The sequence below is a fragment of the Lagenorhynchus albirostris genome, chromosome 13 (genome assembly GCF_949774975.1).
Source record: "Lagenorhynchus albirostris chromosome 13, mLagAlb1.1, whole genome shotgun sequence".
Lineage (NCBI taxonomy): Eukaryota > Metazoa > Chordata > Mammalia > Artiodactyla > Delphinidae > Lagenorhynchus > Lagenorhynchus albirostris.
Window position 1 is genome coordinate 1,725,464 of NC_083107.1, and position 22,905 is coordinate 1,748,368.

Sequence of the window (22,905 nt, forward strand, 5' to 3'; positions counted from 1 at the left end):
TAAGAGAATGCCCCTGTTATTAGGAAAATAAAATAAAGCACAGTTGCCCGCCCCGCCCCCCACTCTCTGAAAGTAGAGCATTCCCAAGGAAGCTTTCGTAAGCCAAAGAAGTTACCTTAGGACAGGTCTTGCTAGCTGGTGCACAAAATAAAGAGAAAAAGCACAGATGCTCACCGATGTGCTTCACAGCCCTGGGGGCTGGATGCTGAGTGTGGTTCCAGGAAGGAGATTGGCGGGGCCACTCATGCAAAACACCTGGACGCAACTTTCACTTTTTGCCTTTCTTTTGTAAAAGTGAGAAATCCTCCTAGGATTTCTTCCTGTTAGTGAAAACAGGCACTAATGTAGGTTTTTTTCTAAAAGCGAAGTGGCTTAAAGCGAACTGATGGAAAGCGGGGGATCCCTGTATTTAGGGGGAAAAGGGCAGGACAAAGCAACTTGCCCTCCAACAATTCAGGACAAAACAAACAGAAGTAAAGGTTGATAAAGCAAACCTAGTCAAGTGCCAACCTTTGGGGAATCTGGGGGAAGGTATTGCTTATCCAATTTTCTGTGTCTGAAATTATTCCAAAATAAAGTTAAAAAAAAACCACCCTTGTTATGAGTAGTAAATGAGGTAATATTTATAAAGGACTTAGAACATAGGCCTTAAAATGTCAGTGTTAGGTGTTATTACTGTCAACACAATTCAGAAGTGGCAGGGCCACCTCTAGATGGCCTTTAACCCTCATACCTTCCCTTGGTAATTCGGAGTTGCGGGGCAAAAGCCTTTACATAGACTGTGAAGTGCTGTACCCTTGTGCATGTCTGTGAGCTTGTGATGTGAGCTCAGGGTCTTGTAGGTGTTTGTAAAGCAGGCTTAGTCTGCGTCACTGACAAGGTCATTGAGGCAACACAAGGTTCAAACAGCTTCACGAAGGTGACAGGTTGGAGGAAAACCCAGATCTCCCAGATTTGAGTCCTGTCCCTTTCACTTTAGGTTGTGGACTACAAGGGAAAGTTTAGGAAAGGGGAATTTCTTTCACAGCCGGACTTGTTTTCCACCGGCTCAGTCCTACAAGTGTGGCTGTGACCCCTGACCCCGCCGGAGGCCAGGTCTGCCTCCCAGTGGACCCCTAGGATGGGGAGGTGTGGAATGGAAGACAGCAACCTAGGGACAGCCAGTCACAGCTCAGTGTCTTCTCGTCTGTATCGGATGCTGAAAAGGCATGTAACTTACATCTGATGCTAAAAAAGATCTTTTTCTCTCCATCTGAAAATACTGTAGGTGTTATTAGCTGGTGTTAGCTCCTGCACGTCCAGGGTTCTGGCCGCTGCGTGCACCCAAGATCCTGAGCCTGTTTCTTCTTAGTAGTGGTCATCTCCCCATTAACATTTCTAAAGACTACATGACAATTTGAAAGAAGAAAACCTATGAGCTGGCTGGGAAAAAAATGTTTCTTCACAAACAAGTGAGTATCTGAAATTCATTTTTGCACTGCCCACTAACAAATTTGTTTCACTGATTAAGTGTGAAGAACACGTCTGTAGGTTATTTTCCTCCCTGAGGTACGAATTTCATTTACAGAATGGCAACTCAGGTAAATCAGAACCTGAAGACATTACACTTAGGGAAAATGATCCAAAAAAAAAGAAATATATATATATATATATAAATATATACACACACATATATATATGTCAGCCTCAGTTTCCCCATCTGTAAAATAATCTGGGGGTTTATTGTGAGAGCTGAATGGCATAATAATAGGAGAGAAATATTTTCTATGAACCGTAGTTAAGTGAAAACAAATACCCCAGATTCAGTTATGGTACCGTTAGAAAATATTTTCTCATTTCCTACACAAACCCAGATACTTCAGAGCTGGGAGACTCACGGAACTTCCCGATTTGACTGCTAACCAAAGACAAGGTTCAGAAAACAGAAGGAATGTTCCCTGTGAGCACAGCCCATCATCCGTCAACAGTGGATTGAAAAAAAAGGACAGTGGTGAACCCTGAGTTTAAAAACAGAAAAGGAAATTCAGGTTATTAGGAGCAAATGGATAATACCAAGTGGGTTTCTGATGCTTAGGAATAAGTTTATTCGGGTTTTTTGGGTTTTGTTGTTGTTATTTTAAGAAAGGAATATTAAAGTGACAGAAGAGGCTGGGAATTCCTAGCAAATCCGTAGACTGATTAAAAAAGTTAAATAATCTGCTCCTACTTTGGGTGCCTCTAAGCAATTAAAGGATGTCAAAACATTTTATTTGCTATACATTTGCACAGAAACAATCATCAGTTGATAGCTTTATATATATCAACTATCTTTGTGATTTCCTTAGGAAGACAGAAATTAAGTCCATTTAGCCCCACTTCACTGATTACCCCAACCATAAATAATAAATTCACTTAAAATTTTACAACAATGATTTGCATATGTGCCCGCAGGCGGTAATTCTTCTACAAGCATAAAGTTATTGGGCCACCCTTATTGAACTTCTCATTAAATTTTCCTGAAGGTAATCAAGGCGTCAACTTCGGCAGCATTTAAACACTAAAAGAAGAGCATATAAATTATTTTTCTATTTCATGGTTAAGGCGTTTTAATAATGGCACTATTATTTATTAATTACTACAATTATTAAATATCACATTCCAGGCACTAAGGAGACATTTCAACACCTGATCTCTACTCTTACCATAAACCTTGAAGGCAGGTACTGTTACGCGCCTTACACAAAACACAAAACCAAGGCCCATAGAGTTTGCGACCTGCCCGGCCTCCCTCGGGGGATATGGGGCGGATTCTTCAGCCTTACCCCCATGCCCTCTAGCCCCAGGATTCTATCACGCCACTTTTCTGTAGCCGTATTGTCCCTATTTCACTGTTATGAAACACTCTTCCTTAAGTCCGTGTGCCAAGTTGTCCTTTGAATGCAGTTCCTCCGAATTCCGGGTGTCAGAAACTGTCACCAGAATTGCGGAAACACTGAGGAAGCGTTTTCGGCCCACACTTTTGATTGAGGGCAGCGCATTTTGCCCAGTCGGTTTTATCAATGGTTGAACCCCTGTGACGTTTTAAATTTCTGCAAGCTTCTAGAGGATAAGGAAAGAGATTCTACTCACGTTCGCATGGCTACTACCCGACCCAGAGTCCCCAGCACATAGCGGGCACTCAAATACTGAATGAACTGGGTATCTAGTTCATTGCTTTTTTCCTAAGAATCCTCGGTGAGGTCAAGGAACGTAAATACATACGAATTTTAAAGTAGTATTTTTAATGAAGGATTTGTGTCTCCAAAATGTTAGCCCTCGCAGCGGCCAGGGATGGAGGGGCCAGCGGTTAACTTTTGTCCCTCTGAGATGGGCACTACCTGGTAGTGTCACTCAATTCCTCAACACAACCTTGCTCCACCCGGGGGTCCCGTCAACCCGCACCGCAATAGCTCTGTCGGCCCGCGGGAGGACCCCCGCGCAGCCGGCTGCCCACCGCCTCCCACGCACACGCTGGGAGCGCCTTTAAGTTCAAAGACGCGTGTTCACCAGCAAACAAAGGGCGGCGCGGTCTCCGTCCCGGGACCAGCTGCGGTCCCCTCGGAAGGGAAGAGGGCCGCAGGGACAAACGGGCGTTCCGCACGCGGGCAGACGGACATCCGATCTGCGGCCCCATCCGCGGCTCCCGCTCCGGGTTCTCCGCGCGCCGGGCCAGCAGCCCGGGTGCCGCGGTCCCGAGAACTTTGCCGGCCCTCCCGGGGCCGGGCGCGGGCGGCGGGGAGGCCGGGCAGACAGGGCACTAGGGAATTCCCGGGGGCAGGTGGCCCACTCCCGCTCCAACCCCGACCCCGGGCGCCTCGGAGAAGCTCCCGGGAGCGAGCGCCGGGCGCCGGCGCGGAGCCCCGGCCGAGCGGGCGGAACAAAGGGAGCCAGCGGGCCGGGAGGATGCTGCGCTCGCCCGGCTGCGCCCCACCCGGCCGGCTCCCGGGCTCTGCCTCGCGCGCAGGTAGCCCGGCCTTCGGCGCCGCGGGAGGGTGTGCCGGAGAGGGGCGCACAAAGACTCACTTCCGCGGGGCCAGGCGCCCCGACACCCTCTCTGCCACTCACAGCCCGTCCTCATCCCTGCATCCCTGCCGCCGGCGGGGCCCGAGTGCCCGCGGGTGCCACGCGCCGTGCCGGGCGGAGCCTGTGCAGGTGACCCCCGGAGGACCGGGGCTGGCAGGAGGCGGCGGCGGCGGGGACAGGCGTGCCTTTTGAGGCCGCCGCGCCGCCCGAGTCTGCGATCGCTCTGTGTCAGAAGCGGGGCTCGGCGTGCACCCCCTGCGCCGCCGCGGCAGGGCAGCGGGGCCGGGGGCGTGGGGAGCCGACGGGGAACTTCCCGGGGCCGGTGGCCGCCCGCTAGGTGAGCGGGGCCGGGAGGGGAGGCCGGAGGCGGCCGCGGAGGCGGAAGGGCCTGGGGGCGGGGCGCGGCGCAGGCTCGGCGCGGGGGCCGGGAGCCCAGAGCTGCCGCCGGGAACAATGAGGCGCGCGGCGCGGGCTGAGCGCAGCTCCGCGCCGGCCGCCGCCGCTGCCGGGCGCCGAGCGATCCGGACCCGCGAAGGCGGCTCGCCGGGGCTCCGGGGCGGCGTCGGGAGGCTGCTCGGCGGAGGCAGGCGGGAGCCGCTGAGCCGCGCGCGTCTGGCGCCCGGGCCCCGGGTCTCCGCTCCAGTTGGCGCGATTGTGGGAGCGCGTGGCGCGCGCCCGAGCGGCCGCCGGAGAGGAAAATGTGACACGCTCGTCCCCGGCTCCAGCGCCTCGGGGTCGGGCGCCAGGAGGCGCGGCGTCCGGAGAAGGTGGGCGACCGGGGGCTCGGTGTCGGGCGGTGCCAGGCGTCTGCCGCGGGGTCGCCGCAGCCCGGGGGCAGCTCAAGCACCGGGTTAGACTCGGCGACCCGCACCCAGACCTGTGGGCGGGATGTTGAGGGCGGTTTGCGGGGGAGAAGCAGGAAATTCTTAAAGAGGTGAGACCCCCGGCAGGCCTGCGCTTCGGGGACAGGAGGACCCAGTGTGCCCCAGTGGCTCAGTAACAGTGATCTTTTCTTTGGGCTCTGGAGGGGAATCGAGGTCTGTAATTGTCTTTCTCGACCCCGCCCGCAGGCAAAACTGAGCTTCTTAAAGCTTAAAGTGCGTTCCACTGATTTCTAGTTTTCTGTTGCTGAGGCGTTTAGGGGCAGAAGGGATCTTTAGAATCCTGAATACCCGGGTATTCATTCTTGCGCCCTTGGCGCGAGGAAAACTGCTTTTGAGTTGTTTTACTTTCCACCGTGTGCCGAGGGGAGATTTAATGCACTGGGGGTACGGAATGGAACATCCATCTCGTTCGGATTTTGCGATGCAGGGGGACAGAGTGAAGTTAAACTCCTGGCTTGAGGGAAGCAAGTGATGTCTCCTCCCAAAGCGATCTGAATAGCTGTTCGAAGAAGCCGTGCTTTCCAGGAATTTAAATGAGACTTTTTGTGATCGCCTTCCAGGTCTCTCCTCCTAGTACCATATTTGTTTTGTCAGGCTGAACTTTCAAAGCTGTTTTATAATCCGAGAAGCACTTTGGGAGAAAAGTAATGCTTGGCTAGATTTTTTGTGAACGTATTTTTAGTGGTCATGCTGAAAATTTGAGGAGAGACGAACCATATTTGGTCGAAATCTTTGCTTTCTGTGCGGTTGCTGTTCTAACGGTGAAGGGGCCAGCTGATCCTCAACGCGGCGGGCCGTCTGCTTGGTGAGGACATTGTTGGCGGACTCGGAAGGCATTTTAAGTACTTTCTGAACATTTTAAAAAGCCTCACGCGGGTTGCTTGATATTTACATTTTTTGACATTTTGGTCAACATACTTTGCCATATTGAACTAAAATTCGTGACCCAGGAGTTTCAAAACATTGAAACTCTGTTGTAGCAAACTCGGGGCTAACATTTTCTTTTCAAAGGAGAAGTGATGGCCTTGAACTTATTTTTACCCTGTTATTTTTCTGAAACTGGCAACCAAAATGTTTACAACACTTGAAGGCTGGCATTTCCCACTAATGCATCAGGGAAACTGTTGACAGCAGGGGAAGGATATTGTGATCAAAATGGGGAGTGTTCTAAAATAATGGGTGAATAATTGCCTTGAATTTTACAGCTAGGTTACAAAAAAGTCACTGAAACATTTGGAATTCTTGATACAATTTTTGTTGTGCGTGATAGAAACAAGCAGTTTACCTTTTTGCTTGGTGCAGTTGAAGCTTCTGGACCTTTGAGCTGCATCTCCGTAGAGATTGTGGTGTGAGCCTCGGGTCTTGGTGGGGTTCTGAGCCCCGCAATTTAGACAGGAAGGGGAGATGGTGGAAGAGAGTTCAGAGCGGAGACCAGCATTTGGTGAGCGTGTTACGTACGCGATCTGGGAAGTAAAGACAAAGACATGAGGACATTTAGACTGGAGGATTCAAGGCTGAGATAATTTAACATTTGAAAAAATGTGAATGGATTTATTATGCAGAGAAGGGCAATCAACTGTTTTCGGTCTCTGATGAGGGTAATTAAGAGGGATAGGGTTGCCTCAAGGCGTGAAGACTTAAGTTGGGTCTGGGGAAGGATTTGTGGGTAGCCAGCGAGACTGGTTAAATAGGGAAGTGGTTGCTGAGAAATTCCTGTAGATGTTTGTTTCTGGAGCTCTTTTTCTGAGATTCTCCTCTCCCTGAGATGATGTAAGTGTGTGAGTATCTGATCTAATGGTTATACTAACTGAGATTTTATACTCCGGGTCTACAGTTTATCCAAGCGTTTCTCAAGTACTCCAGCCCGCCCTACAGTGACAAACTCATTTCTAGGCTTCTGTACCTATCATTTAGGTAAGCAAATGATTGGTTCCTTTCCAGAAACTTGGAGAGATTTGCTCTTTGAGAAACTTTTAATTAATTTTCGGATTTGGTGAATTTTCTATTCTAATTTTGAATAGAAATATCTTATGCATTGATAACTGGGACAGTCTTTGTTTTTTGTTTGTTTGTTTTTGCGGTACGCGAGCCTCTCACTGTTGTGGCCTCTCCGGTTTCGGAGCACAGGCTCCGGACATGCAGGCTCAGCGGCCATGGATCACGGCCGGGCCGCCCCGCGGCATGTGGGATCCTCCCGGACCAGGGCACGAACCCGTGTCCCCTGCATCGGCAGGTGGACTCTCAACCACTGCGCCACCAGGGAAGCCCCAGTCTTTGTTTTAATATTCACGTCTCTTTAAGTGTACAGTGTTCTTCCCCCTCCTGGACCTTCTGTTATGTGATCTTAAATTTTAATTGATTAATTAAGTGAACTACTTGCTTAAATGTCTTAGTGAAAGATAGTGCCTGCAAGGCAGGTGTATGTTAAGCTTTGAGATTTTAAGCATTGAAAGCGTCTCCTTAAAAAAGAACTATGGGATGAAATTGACAACTGACAGTAAGAGATATAATTACATAGAATCAGATACTAATTTTGGAATCAGTACAGTGCGGGTGTAATTTACACAACAGTTTTCAACGTTCTTAACAGACTGGTGTCAAGTCCAAACCCTGAATGTGCTGTAGAAGGTGACCAGCTACTGTTAGTGTATAAACATCAGACTCTCGATTTAATACATCTGCCATTTTTCTACCTTTGAGAGATTAATTTGTAAATATTATGAAATACATAGTGCACGGGCAGCAACACGGATTTATTATGACTCTCACCGAATCCGATCATGGTCTGAAATTCCAAGCCCCGCCTCCGAATTGATGGGGTAGAGTTGCAATTCAGAAGGCTTGGAGCCCACCTGGCCTGCGGGTGAAGTGGTAGTCATAGTATAAAGGGGTGAGGTGTGGCCTGGGCAGTCCTAAGCTAGTGGTTTGGTCCAGCACTCGCATCCGTCCTAGACCTGCCACTTGGTAAAAGCTGGGCCCCAGCAGTGGTCTGGCTACTGTCTTCACTCGGCCGCGTGCAGGTTGTGGGCTGTCCCCCAGCACCAAGTCCCTCCTGCTTTGGGGAGGAATTGCCCTGTGGATGGGAATGACGTCAGACCACTGCCCACTCTCAGGGACTTGTCTGCACAGACCCGTCTGTGCCCCTCCTGGTTTCTGCTGCCCCCTGTGGTCTTCTTGAGGAAAGAATTCCCAGTTCCAGGCAGATGCTGTTTCTGACAAGGGTGTGAGGACTGGGGTTGCGGATTTGCACTGGACTTTCAGAGCGAAGCAGCAAGGAGGCCTCCTGGACGCAAGTCCTGCAGTGACCGGCGCGTGGTTTCCAGGGCTGCAAGGTAAAGACTCAGGTTAAACCTTCTGCAAGGTGTCCTCCGGCGCTGGGATGGCGTGGAATTGATAACGGTGTATTCTGGCGTACCGAAAAGCGGATTCCCCTGCACAGAAGAGAACGAGCATTTAGTTTTCATGCTGGACATCCCTGCCAACACCACGTAGCCCCAGGGAGAGCAGTGCTTCCAAGAATAATGACAGCCACTGCTTCGGGGTCTGCACGGGGCACCAAGGGGTACCTTGGCCACAACCTGGGGGGCGGGGGTTATCATCCCCGTTTTACAGATGAGGAGACTGATCTCAGAAGGAGGAAGTGGCTGCCTCCAGAGTGGGAACGTGGCAAAGCTGGGATTTGAGCTTGGGTTCCTGTGTCTCCAAAGGCCGTGCAGTCAGATGAGGTCCCGCCGCGCAGAGGAAGGGGACAGACTTGTCTCGCTGTCCTGGAGCCAGACGAAGACTGACCGGGAGCTCCCAGCCTCAGCCTCAGAAGGTTTTCCAGGCTGCAGGTGGGGGAAGGGGAACCTATGTCTTCCAGAACCTGGAGGCCGAGGGAGGCTTGAGCTGCGGTTCAAAGGTGGCTCCTGCCACTTGGAATAGCCAGGCTGGCAGAGTTAGGATGAAATTCAGGCTCACAAGATGATACAGCAGTGAAATTTCCAGGAAAAATTTAAGCTAAGATTCAAGAGAATTACCCCTGTGCTTTGAGTTATTGGGAAAGGGAAGAGCACAAGCTTAGAAAGTAGTCTCCTGGGACATTTAGAAATGGATTGGCTAAAGCATTAGAGAAAACACTGTACAGAAAAATCCTGCAATGTCTTGATCAGAAGCCTCTGTTTCCAGAAGTTTATAATTCACACATCTAGTCCTACGCTAGGCTGCTTTTAGGATTTGAGCCTGAGAGGAAAATGCTTTAATAAATTTAGAACAATTGGTTTTGCATGTTCAAATTATACAAATTTTTCAAGTAGAGGTTCTTGCATGTTGGTAATTGTGGCTTCTAAAATGACTTGGATGTAAATTAAATTTGGGAAAGAGTAAATCTCGTAGATAATCCAGTAGCTTTCCTGATTCAGAAATAAATGTGGGGACTTCCCTGGTGGTGCAGTGGCTAAGAATCCGCCTGCCAATGCAGGGAACACGGGTTCGAGCCCTGTTCCGGGAAGATCCCACATGCTGCGGAGCAACTAAGCCCAAGTGCCACAACTACTGAGCCTGCGCTCTAGAGCCCTCGAACCACAACTACTGAGCCCACGTGCCAAAACTACTGAGCCCGCGCGCCTAGAGCCCATTCTCCGCAACAAGAGAAGCCACCGCAATGATCAGCCCGTGCACCTCAACAAAGAGTAGCCCCCGCTCACCGCAACTAAAGAAACCCCGTGCGCAGCAACGAAGACCCAGTGCAGCCAAAAATAAATAAATAAATGTATGAAAAGAAAAAAAAAGAAATCCATGTGAAAAGCAGCTTCCTCGAAAGTGTACTGGTGACTTTTTTGAAATATAAGTATATTATGTGTTAAAAACCTATATTTGTACCTCTGGCCACAAATAGGTAGAAAAAAGTACAATTAATACAGGATTTGTTTTCTAACTGATACAGTTAATACAGTGACAGTGTCAGACTCAAGGTGCATGATTAAACGAATGAATTTGTTTTTACTAGTAGAAGAGAGATCTTACTATGTAAATTACACTTCACAGTCGGGAAAACTATATCCCCTGAGAAATCTCAATACAAAAAAAAAGGACTGCCTTTTAAAAGAACCCCACGAGCACACACACACACATTTGCACACACTCACACTTCAGTGCAGGAATACATCCCTGCATTGATATGTTTTTACATCAGTGATGAGGGGAGAGAACTTGAATTGGGACACGTAAGTATTCATGGCTGGGATTCACAGCTGTTGAGAAACAAACTGAGGAAGGACTGAACACTGGCCTTCTCACTGAGAGCGTTCTTTATCCTATGTCACTAATCTCTGGAGAATTCCAAATTACCAGTGGGGTAGGAAGATCTCAAAAATGTTTAGTGTTTAAACTGTACTCTTAGTTTATTATAAGTAGAATATGTGTGGGAACACACTTATTTCTGTGTGTGTGCAGTGTGAGTGTTCTTATAACGTCAGAGTCTTCAGGTACCCAGGGTGGCCTGCAGGATGTGTCTGATCCTGGGGACTGACCACCAGAGGCATCTCTAGCAGGGCATCGGGGGCGCTGGGCCGGGCCAAGTGACTGGAGTCCTGGTATCAATTAGCTCCTGGCTACCGTGAAAGAGGTTGGGCCATTTTAGGTGTTCCAGGTCAACTTGAAGTTGGCCAAAGTGGATGTAAGTCCTTCTCTCTCCTGGGGAACAGCTAACTCTTTCAAGTTACCCTGAATCGTAAAGTCCTCTAATCACTTCAGACTTTAGGTAAAAGAATGAAGACCATACGCAAAAGTGTTTTGTTCGTTTTTTAAAAAAAAATACTATACCCGCTAATTCCCGAGGTATTAATACTTTTTGAGCAAATGACAAATAATGGGAAGCTGATGGTGCAACATGGCTTACTTGATGTTAACATACACGTGTATGTACATGTATGTAATGTGTATGAAGTATATAATCTCAATATTCCAAAGGGCAGTTTTCCCCCTTTGAGTCAATAGTGTGGTTACAAACTGTATTCCTCTGCCCTGTGTTCAAATTTAGTAGCTGGGAGAGTTGAGCTCATTAAGTAATTTACCTGACTCGATGCTTGGTACTTTATAAAGACCGAATTCAGAGAGGGCCATTAAAGAGATTATCTCATTAACTCTCTGAGGGGGGAGAGTGAGTGTCAGAACTGTGTTGATAGTAGGAGCGTGTCTGTAAGGTGTGCTGGCTTCTGTAAGTTACACCCAGGCATTTCTCTGCTGGCCTCACTCTATACTTTACACCGCAAAATTCAAACGTACTGTATTAAATATAATCATATCCTAGTAATACCCCACATACTGCTATCTGATACAAACATAGGAAGAGCAGAATTAATTTTTGCTTTGAGGTCTTTCTCAGTATTTTCATGACTGGTAAGCATAAGGTTAGATGTAAAACCAGAAGTGGATTAAAAAAAAAACCCAACTTTAAATTGTATTAATTATTGTGCCGCTTAAGGAATAGAGGAATCCGAGACCAGGGGGCCTTTGTGTTTCTAGATGGTTCGTGGAACCCAGTTATCACATGGAACTCCGTGGGTGTGATCAGATGCGTGGTGTGCATAGTTTCCTGGCAAAATGAAACTTGCTTCGCCCCAGATCTCCTCTATGTGGGTCCCTGCTTCTCAGTTGCCCAAATAAGATCTATACTGAACTTATCACACCGTATTGAAAATGAGAGGTGAGTTTACAACGTGGAAAAAATGAAGGGACCCTGCATGGTGGCCAACACATTTGGGAATAACTGTGCCCATGCAATGCAGGGCGACAGCCCTACATGCTTGGGGTGACGGCTCCAGCCGGCAGCCAGGTCCCTGCACCCCTGGACCCCAGCAGCTTGGCTGGAGGGCCATTCCTTAGAGCCATTGCTCGCCCAACTGAAAGGCGCGCATGGATTGATTAATTTGCTTTCCAGGGCATATATTTCCTATAAGCCCACATACTCTTTTCTCTCAAGTGAAAATTCAAGTTCTCTATGTGCGGAAAGGTGGACATAGGACAGGATTACAGGAGGAAGGTCAGGTGTGTGTGTTGGTTTGCTTTATATTGTATTTTTACACCGTGGGTAAAAGCGGGATTGATGGTTACAATTAGGTATGCAGACATTCCCCTTGTTACCCTGTGTACTTGCCAAGGACATTTTTCCTCAGAGAAAAAGTCCGGTGCCTTGGAACGTCCAGTCACCCGTGTGCCTCAAAATTAAACGTCCTTCCCTTGGAGCCGGCGGTGTGCAGGGTGGACAAAACACAGCGACTGTCATGGCCCCATTGCCTGTGTGGGGAGAACGGGGGAAAGGATGGTAAAGTTCACCCCGAGACGCTCAAAGCCTCATGCGTTTGTTGAACTCCAGATGCCGGGGGGAATGACATGGAACACAATGGGTCTGGAGCATGTCTGTCTTTTCTCAACTTTTTTTTTTAATTCACAAAACTACGCTGACCTTCCTGTGATGTTGTTCCTGTCAGCTTCATGTATGCTCATGTATCAGTTTTCATCAACCTCAGGTACAAAAGATCGAGGGGCAACAATGTCCCCAGCCACCTCCTGGGATCTCAGAAGGATGGGGAGAAGCAAGCTTAGGGTCCCCTTGCCAATCGGAGAGGCCACACAAGACTTGCCGGAGCATCCTGATTTGGGACACTGGCCTTCATGCCTCTTTCCTTACTGGTCCTCAAAGCAGGAGTGGGTGACATCCAGTGGGATTTGGGAAAAGAAAAGAGGTGCATGAAGACCTGACATCCCCACCTCACCTCACCTCCCGCTGCCACTAGTTTTTTCCTCCCAAGAGTTCAAAACTCTGACTTTCTTCTTCATTCCTGGGCTTCCCGCATCCATGTATATAGTTGGGAGGAAGCTGTGTCATTTCTCCTAGGTTCAGTTTTACTCCTGCTTCCTTCAGCTGTGTCTCTCTAACCAGAGGATTGCTACGTAGGAAAGTGAATTATTAAATCCTTTGCCAATGCCAGCTGTGCACACACAGATCAGAAGTGTAAAGTTTGTGACTTTCCGTCAACGGAATCTATGTGTGTCACTAGCTAGATCAAGAAACGTTACCACCATCTCAGAAGCCTCCTTGTACTCCTGTCTGGTCACTGTCCCCCAAAGATAACCACTCCCCTGATTTCCAACAGAATAGATCAGCTGTGTGTCACCTGCTTACATTCAAGTTTAAACAAAGTAACTTTTTAACAATTTAGTGTATGTTTCTGGAGTCAAGGCAGAGTTAACCTGGGATGAAATACTTGTTATGCTGTTAAAGTAGGAAGTTTGACGTATGTTCATCCTTGAAACTTCTGTGCTGCATGGTGTGCATTTTGTTGTTAATAACATAGGAGGTTGGTTTTGCCATTTGTTGGGCGCTACAGATCTTTGTTTCAATTCATGTCAACCACAGGATCCAGCATAAATTTTAAAATTGCTAAAAGCTAGTGAGTGCCTTGTGCTCCACCCTTGAAGACATATGTTACCATATTTCAGTTTAATAAAGATAAAGGTGATTCTATCACATTTATATAGAAAAAAAACTTTAAAATGAAGTTTTCCTTACTAACTGTACTTAATTTCATTTGGCGCTTGTAGCCTCTGAACTGTGAATTGGGATACTTTAATATTGCAAGTGGACACGGGTAGATGGGTAGTTCTAGGAAACATTTTAAATGATATCATTAGACTCTCTTAGGAAATGTTCTTAAGGAACCAGCTTGTAGGAAAGTTCAGCGGGATAAGCAGCAAGGTCCTCCCGTACAGCACAGGGAACTACATCCAATCTCCTGGGATAAACCATAATAGAAAAGAATGTTTAAAAAGAATGTATAAATTTGTAAAACAGAGTCACTTTGCTCTACAGCAGAGATTAACACAATGTTGTAAATCGACTATACTTCAGAAAGAAAAAAGAAAGAGGGACGGAGGAAGGAAAGAAAGAAAAAGGAGGGAGGGAAGGAAGGAAGAAAGAAAGAAAGAAAGAAAGAAAGAAAGAAAGAAAGAAAGAAAAAGGAGGGAAGGAAGGGAGGAAGAAAGAAAGAGAAAGAAAAAGAAAGGAAGGAAGAAAGAAAGAAAGGGAAAAGAAGAGAGAAAAAGGAAGGGAGGGAGGAAGGAAAGAAAAAGGAAGGAAGAAATGAAGGAAGGGAAAGAAATGAAGGAAGAAAGGGAAGGAGAAGGAAGGAAAATTCCACAAGACATGGAAGATTAAAGTTCTATAGATTCTTCAGGGTTTTTTGTCCTCACAGAGATAGTCTACACTGCAATATGGAAACAATAAATAAAAATCTAAAAACTAGAGAAATCTGAAACCTCAGTACAGGCTCTTAGTGGCCTGGGCTGTACTTGGAGTACCCGGAGCAACTTTGAGAGAGGTTTCCGCTGCACCAGATGCTCAAGTTCAAAGGGATGTAAAGAAAAGCTAGAATGATGTCTTCAAATGTGTAGCAAAGAAGAGAATAAGTAACTGAAATGTGATTTTAAAAGTAAAAAGGGTAACAGGCAGATGGCTTCATAAAGAGCTGATGTACTCAGACGGCATTGTATAAGTTCGGGATTTCCCTAAAGCCAAAGAGATCGGCTCAAACCCAAAGCCAGATGCCGATGGAGCCAGGTGGTGTGGGGCAGCCGCGCCCAGAGGGTGTGCAGGGACCTGCCCCTGACAATGCTGGCTTTTCTACGGGGCGCCCCTGGGCGTGTGCTGCGCCCCTGACAATGCTGGCTTTTCCACGGGGCGCCCCTGGGCGTGTGCTGCGCCCCTGACAATGCTGGCTTTTCCACGGGGCGCCCCTGGGCGTGTGCTGCGCCCCTGACAATGCTGGCTTTTCCACGGGGCGCCCCTGGGCGTGTGCTGCGCCCCTGACAATGCTGGCTTTTCTACGGGGCGCCCCTGGGCGTGTGCTGCGTCAGTGGCTTCAAGATGCGTGACTCTGCTTCGTGTACCCGCCGGAATCTCCCTCCTGATGGAGACGGTGGCCTTTACAGTATCTGGAGGGTAAAGGGTGTCTATCTTATTCTTTACAGAAAAGTGGAGGAGCCTGCAGTGTCGGTAGTGGAAGGAGCATTTTGTCTTAGCATTCGTTTCACAGGTGTCTCATCCCTTCTCGCTCGCCTCCTGCATCCCCGTCCATCGTCCTTACTGGACAAGCCCAAAGCTCGATCGTGACCTTCCCTCTGCTTAGCTGCCCCAGGAGCCTGTACTGCTTCCAGGACACAGTCTGGGATGTTCAGAGCATCATGTGCTTCTGGATTGGCCCCCGGCTTATGGTCTCCGCCCTCCCACTTTTAGGCTCCGACCACATTAGGCTGGATGTAAGGACAACCCTGGTTCTTCTCCCTCCATCACCAAGGCTTCCGTTACACACGTGCGCGCGCACACACACACACAGTGGATGAGCGGTGCCCTTCCGTCTACAGCTCTCGCACTCCTCCTTACTGTGAGGTCCTCGCAGGCAGCCCTGAAGCCGCACCCAGAGCACCTCACAGACTGAGCTCACATGCTTGACGCACGTCAACTGACGGCAGCTAAGATCCTATCAGAGTGAAAGGACCACCGTCCGCTCCCTAAACGTGATTTCTGGAAGCAGAGAAAGGGCAGGATCTTATGTCTTTTTTTCGAGTTGAATCCCCACGTACACAACTCCCTCGGTTCTAGCGATCCAGTGGTAAACAGGACCTTGTCAGGACGAGGGACCGTGGGTCGGGTGGACCATTCTGTACATACATTATCTTTCGAGGTGCAGTTCATCCCTTTGGAGAAGCACATTTACGAGCTATGTTAGGAAGTCAGAGTTAAACCATTCAACCGTATTATTTTTATGCTTCTGTGAATCTCAAAGAGAAAACCTGAAATTCACCTTTCTTTTCATAATTATCGCAAATGTAGTTGAACATCTTTGTTCTTTTTTTTTTTTAACAAAGTATTCAGAAGTGAGGGACATGTGTAATTGGTCAGTAATTAGTAAATAAATTGGGTAGGATCTGCCCACGGAGAGTTTATAAAAGAACTTGTCTCGGATTCATAAATATAAAATTCTAACAGTTAGAGCCACATATGTTATCAGCACCTGCTGTGATAATAAGGCTGCTCCCCAGTGATGGGCTCGGTGGTGTTTGTGTTTGGGCCGTGTTTTTTCCTGCCTGCCCACAAATCATCTGTGAATAGATATTAAAATTTGGAAAATGTCCCTCTAGGGGAAAGCATAAAATATCAACTGTCTGTGAAAAATTGTAAATTCAGTGCCTTGACCCTGAGTTCAGACCCACCAGGTGCATGTGGGGAAGCTGACACACACTCTCGGTGGGAAGCCGAGGACGGTGCTGTGTTGTGCCTCCCCTCCCGTGTGTCGTCAGACGTGGCCGTGACCTTAACCTGCCAGCGCTTCCACCCGGGCTGAGGGCACCTTGCAGTGACAGAGAGACAGCGTGTATTTGGGTCATTAGAGTTTAGACGGCGCTTCCTGTATTTTCAAAGCATCATCCTGGACTCACATCCTGTGTGCTAAGCGCTGTGCATTTCTCTCCCAAAAGGTCAAGTGAGAGCTCGCGGCAGGCCTGGGTGAGTCAGTTAATTAAAACGTTACTCACTCTGAGCCCAACTAGAATTAAAACTAAAAACGTTACCAGTGGTGGGCTTCCCTGGTGGCGCAGTGGTTGAGAATCCACCTGCCGATGCAGGGGACACGGGTTTGATCTCCGGTCCGGGAAGATCCCACATGCCGTGGAGCAACTAAGCCCGTGCACCACAACTACTGAGCCTGCGCTCTAGAGCCCACGAGCCACAACTCCTGAGCCCGCGTGCCTAGAGCCCGTGCTCCGCAACAAGGGAAGCCACTGCAATGAGAAGCCCGCGCACCGCAACGAAGAGTAGCCCCCACTCGCCGCAACTAGAGAAAACCCACGCGCAGCAACGGAGACCCAATGCAGCCAAAGTAAATAAATAAAATAAATTTATTTTTTTAAAAAAAACAACACATTACCAGTGGTTGAATTTAGGGACTTCAAGTGATTCTCAGTGGGAAGTAGAACACTGCAGTAATTTCATGAAAACACATGGAGTGTCAAAAAAAAATACATGGGACATTTGAATGTACTGTTCTCTTTTTCCACTTACGTATGCTCCAGATACAGGATATCACTTGCAAATGAAGAGAGAGGAACCTAACTGGCTTTCCTCTCACCCAAGGAAATAATTTTTCAATCGCTTTCATAATCTAGTTAAGTGGATTTTAATGATTTCCTGTGTGTTGGCTATTAGCCGCCATGCTGCTGGCTGTGACACCTGGCGGTTCCACCTGGTGACACCCTCTCCCCACTGCCCGGGGTCTCCACAAAGTCACACAGACTGAGGTGTGTCCTGGAGACGCACACCCGGCAGAGGAGGCTTTTGGGGTTGGGTCCCAGAGCATCACGTGTTACTGACATTTATGGTAATATATTACAATGTGAAAAATCTGTGAAAAGTATTCCATTTTTAAGGACCTTAGCTCTCTGCACACCCTCGAGCCCTTTTAATTTTCCTTGTGAGTCACGCTGTACCAGCTTAGTAAGGTGTGTGTTATCGGTTGGTTTCTCTGCACTTTTTAATTATGTTGTTGTCCTGCGCAAGGTTTTTGATAACTGGATCGGTTAGAACATTCTGTTACCGGTTTCTGGAATTCCGGTGCCAGCCAGGAAGGCCTAACCCTGTGATGAAACCAACCCAGCTTCTGTTGTGCTCTTCCGGGGACTCAGAACCGTCGGGTAGTGAAACTGGTTTCCAGTGGATGCCAAGCTTTTAGGAGAGGTTGCGACCTCAGCCTAGACCTCGGTACCGGGCTAGCTGTTTTGCTTGTTTATTTGTTTGGTTTTCTTTTTTCCAACTGATTTTGACTCCTTGAGAACTTTACTCTCAGGCAGGGAGCCTCAAAGTCAAGACGATTTGGGCTTCCCTGGTGGCGCAGTGGTTGAGAGTCCGCCTGCCGATGCAGGGGACGCGGGTTCGTGCCCCGGTCCGGGAAGATCCCACATGCCACGGAGCGGCTGGGCCCGTGAGCCACGGCTGCTGAGCCTGCGCGTCCGGAGCCTGTGCTCCGCAACGGGAGAGGCCGCAACGGTGAGAGGCCCGCGTACCGCAAAAAAAAAAAGTCAAGACGATTTTGTGACCTCCGAGAAACTGATGATGAATAACTCGGATCTAACAAAAGCCTTTCCCTTGCTTACACTTCAGGAATATCTGAAGTAGGTGGAAGTTTCAACATTTGAGGCCCTCTTAGTGAATTACTGTGAAGCATTCAGTTTGCTCACCAAAATAATCGCGTCCGTTCTGTTTTGGGAAAGAAAGGCCTTGTTCTGGGTCCGGCGGAGGAGGTGATACGCACGCTGGCCTCAGCTCTCGGCCGGGTGAAAGGTGGAGCATCTCACTGTGGGGCGGTCGGGAGGGTTCTTCGTCACGCGGTGGCCGAGTGACACCCCCAGCCCCCAGGTGGCTGTGCCGGTGGCTCTCCCTACCCCTCCCCACTGACCGTTTTGCAGACGGGCCCCCTGACAGGCACCCCAAGCCCGTCGACCACACCAGGCAAAGGGGGACCTGGCTCCACGCACGGTGGCCCCGGCGCAGTCCTGACAAACAGGTAAATAAGGGTGATCTGTCTCCCAGGCGCAGAGGCCCGGCATCCCCTGTGTCTAGACCTCCTGCGTGTCGGGGAGCGGGGTCCCCTGGAGCGGGGGGGGGGCTTCAGCGTCAGCCTCAGATCCCTGCACTGCTGAGAGCAAAGCCTTGGCTGTCAGTCGAGTGAATGAGAAGCACTGAAAAGCAAAGAGATCCTTTCTTCCCTCCCCAGGGTTCTTCCGCCTTCTGGAAGGGTCTGACTGACAGCTTTGAAGTTGCCCAGGGACGGGAGACGGCGGCAGGGGCGGCGGCACTGTGTAAACGCAGCCTCTCCCTCCCTGACCTAGAAAACAGGCAAGGGGTCCCTCTGCCCCCATCTTCGCAGGCTCCCCGGGACCAGCACAGTTAGCACAGAGCACAACGGGCAAGTGCCGTTTAGGGGCTTCTGGAGGAAAAGATGGAAAGAGGAGACGGAATGTGTTTTCTGTTTGCCAGAGGAAATGAACAGAGTCGCCTGGGTTTGGTATTTCCCGGAGTGTCTGAGTGGAAGGGGCGAAGCTCTGTGCGCAGGGAGCTCCGGACACGCGGCCGTCTTCCCCTGCTCCCCGGCCGCCCCCGCAGGACGGTGACCTTCCAAACCCAGATCCTGACCCAGACCCTGATCCAGATCCAGAATCCTAGGGAGTCAGTTGGGACCTCCCTCCCCAGGACTGTCTCAGCGCTGTTCATTCACCTCTCCTGTGGACCGTCCTGTGCTTGTGGGTATCCTGGCCACCTCCCCAAATCCTCTCCAACACCCCCCCACCGACCATTCCTAGATGTGGGAGCTTATCTAATTTACTTTTGTGTCACCAGGGGCTGGAAAATTCCTCCTGTAGACATTTGCTGAATCAAAGACATTCCTTTCATGGCAGACACGGGCATGGAGCTCCACCCACCGACTCTTTTCTTTTTTAATGATTTTTTAAAATATTTATTTATTTGTTTATTTTCTTTATTTTTGGGGCTGCATTGGGTCTTAGTTGCTTGCAGAACGCGGGATCTTCGTTGAGGCATGCGGAATCTTTCATTGTGGTGCGCAGGCTCCTCTCTAGTTGTGGCCCACGGGCTCTGTAGTTTGTGGCATGTGGGCTTCCTCACTGAGGCGTGAGAGCTCAGTAGTTGTGGCGCGCGGGCTCAGTAGCTGTGGCGCGCAGGCTTAGTTGCCCCACGGCATGTGGGATCTTAGTTGCCCAGCCAGGGATGGAACCCGCGTCTGCTGCATTGGAAGGTGGATTCTTTACCCCTGGACCACCGGGGAAGTCCCCACCCACCGACTCTTTGTCCCATGGCTGAGGTGTCTTGGAAAGGGATGGATGGCTCTCCTTCAAGAATTCTGCGTTTCATAGGGTCGTTTTTTACTGCACCCGCTGCCTGATTCACGCTCTTCAGCCATAACCAACACACGTGGGAACAGGTACATTCTGAGGTTAGAAATTTCCTTCTTAAGAAGAGAAGCAAGTTGGCTTCTTGTGATTGTCTCTGAAGCCCCCAGACTCTACCCTGAGGGTGGGTGGGCGAGGCTTTTCGTCCTGGATTCTGTCCTCGCCTCCCCTCAGCCTCTCTCTCTGTCTTTCTCTGACACATCACGTCATCGCATCCGCATCAACACAAGCTCTGTGGAGACGCGGCTGGGGGATTCCAGGGACTGATCTCTGCTTTGGGACTTGTACACAGATACTTGGTTTCTTATGGCAAGTGCTAACAATTTATGACCTGTGAGAAGTTTCTCTGCAGTGTAAGGGAGGTCAGAATTGGACATTTAATCTGAAATCCACATGGCCCTCAGTTGAGAGTATGGGTGTTGGGGAAAAGAAGCAGAAAGACTTTGAAGTTACATGAAACACATCAGTTATTTGTTTTTAGTAGGATTTTTAGAAATGCCTCAGCCATCCTTGTCTCTGAAAGTAGACGCTTTGCTAATTCTCCGTTGGGTGACATAGTTGTGTGTTCCTGGGTCAGAGTGATGATTTGCTTAGTGAATGGAGAAAATGCAGCTTCAATGATGCAGAGAAAATAAGAAAAAAGTCAAAGGGGGTACACACATAAGGGTCAGGTGTCCAGATCGCTAACGGTGGAATCATGACAAACATTTTCTGAAACTACGCGAATCCCGCGGCCCTTCGAGGGAGGCTGAGGGCGATGCTGCCAAAGCCAGTGGGATGTGAGGTCAGCCCGGCTCCACCCTGACTCTGCCACTTAGCAGCCATGTGACAGTGGGCCGGCTGAGGGACCCCAAGGGAGATGAGAAAGGACATGGTATGGGCCCTTGGTCGATTGCGTTTCTTTCCACTTTGGGAGCAAGCTCTGGCTCTAACAGGAAGCTTGGCTGCCCAGGGCTCTGGGGTCCCCCACTTAGTTCCAGAGGTGACATGTCACCGTGCACTCGCTCTGAGTCTTGCTGAACTGCCGGGCACAGTGGGCGCCCGGGGCTCCATGCTCCTGGGGCATCACGGCTGCTGCACGTGGACGAGGCGCAAGGGTTGGTGGTCACACGTGGGACACGTGTGCTGTGCACGTCTGTTCTGCTGCAGCACATGCTTCGTGGTCCCGTTCTCCCATCCAGCTTCACTTAGAACACACAGACTCAAGGACACAGCTGTGAAGAACTCCAAGACAGTGAGAGGGAAGCAGAAAAGCAAAGCTGGCCCTTTGCATGTGGGTTCCCATGGGGCTACCGGCCACGTGCCCGTGAAGCTGGCCCTGGTGATGTCTGACGGATTCCTAACCTCTGTCTCCTCTTTGTAACATCGAGGCACTAATAGTACCTACAACTCACAGGCTGTCCTCAGGTTTAATGACTCCATTTACTGCTGACACAGTGGCACACTTGGCCCCGGTGGACTTCACCCTCTCAACTGCCCAGCGAGGCTTCACACACAGACGGCCTGGTGCAGATGCAGCCTGGGGCACTCGGTGTCACGTCCAGAACCGAGCAGGCTGCACAGAGGCTTCCGTAAGTCACGGAGGATAAATCTCATTGGCCTTTGGAAATGAGTCAGTGTCTGTACAAATGGACAGCAAATAAAATAGAGCGCCTAAGGGCTTCCCTGGTGGCGCAGTGGTTGGGAGTCCGCCTGCCGATGCGGGGGACGCGGGCTCGTGCCCCGGTCCGGGAAGATCCCACATGCCACGGAGCGGCTGGGCCCGTGAGCCATGGCCGCTGAGCCTGCGCGTCTGGAGCCTGTGCCCCGCAACGGGAGAGGCCACAGCAGTGAGAGGCAAAAAAAAAAAAAAAAAATCAGGTCTCCTCCCCCCACCCCCCTTCCCCGAGAGCCAATTTTAAAACTGTTATCAGCACATTACTGAATGGGGATGAGATTCAGAGAAGTTCCTTTTGGAAGGTTTGTTACAAGCTGTGTCTATTGTGGACTATTCCAGACCCACTGGAAAGTGTGGGAAAGGGGAAAAGGAAGAAGGGGATGAACGTTCTTGGAGCACCTTGCTGGCAGTACGCTGATTGGTATAGAATCTAATGAAAATCCTCTGGAAGTCCGGCTGGGCTGTATGATGGTACCTCAGCCTTGCAGGGGAGGAACCTGGTCTCTGGTTGGATAACTTGCCCTTATTTATACAGCTTATCAGTGAAGTCATGCATGTCGGAAAAGTATTTGAATTTAGATGTTTGTGACTCAGCTCCTTAACATCTTTCTTCGGTAGAATGGAAATCTGAATATGTTTTGCAAAGGTAATAGTGTTCAGCGCTCTGGGAAAATTTTTCTAAGTATAATTACACTCTCTTTTTCCTTTCATTCATTTATCTGTGCATCAGGCATGGAAAGTTCCGCCGCTGGTTCTGCCTGTAGGAGAAGCAGGCACCCGTGCGGCGCCGGGTAGCCCAGAGAGTGGCCAGGGAAGGATGCCCAGGCTGGTTCTTGAAAGGTGACAGCCCCAGTTTTCCTGCAGAGGAAACAGCCCTTGCAGAGGCACTTAGATGTGAGCCGGCCATTGCGTGTGGGGTGCAGGGTTGCAGGTGTCAAGGTGGAGGCTGGTTTGGGGAAAGGTGACGGGGATTGTGAGATTGTGGCCAGACAGGCGTCTGCGGGTAGTTCTGAAGGTAGTTTGGGGCTTCCTGCGAAACCACCTCTTGACCGCACGGTGGGGCAGGGGTGCAGGGCCTGTCCTGTCTCCCGCCCTTGGATTTCAGTCACTCACGCAACCCGTCCGAGGGCCGACTTCCAAAGGGAAGCTTCTGCAATGCAGGTGTGTGGTCCTGCGCCTGGGATTTTGGTTCAGCAAGTCTGGAGCAGAGCCCAGGAGGTTTCGTTTTTAACATACGTGCAGCAGCACACATGGAAGTGTCGTTCTGCTTCAGTGTCTTCACCACCAGGAAGAGAGGACACACACGGTAATAATAAGGCTCTTCCC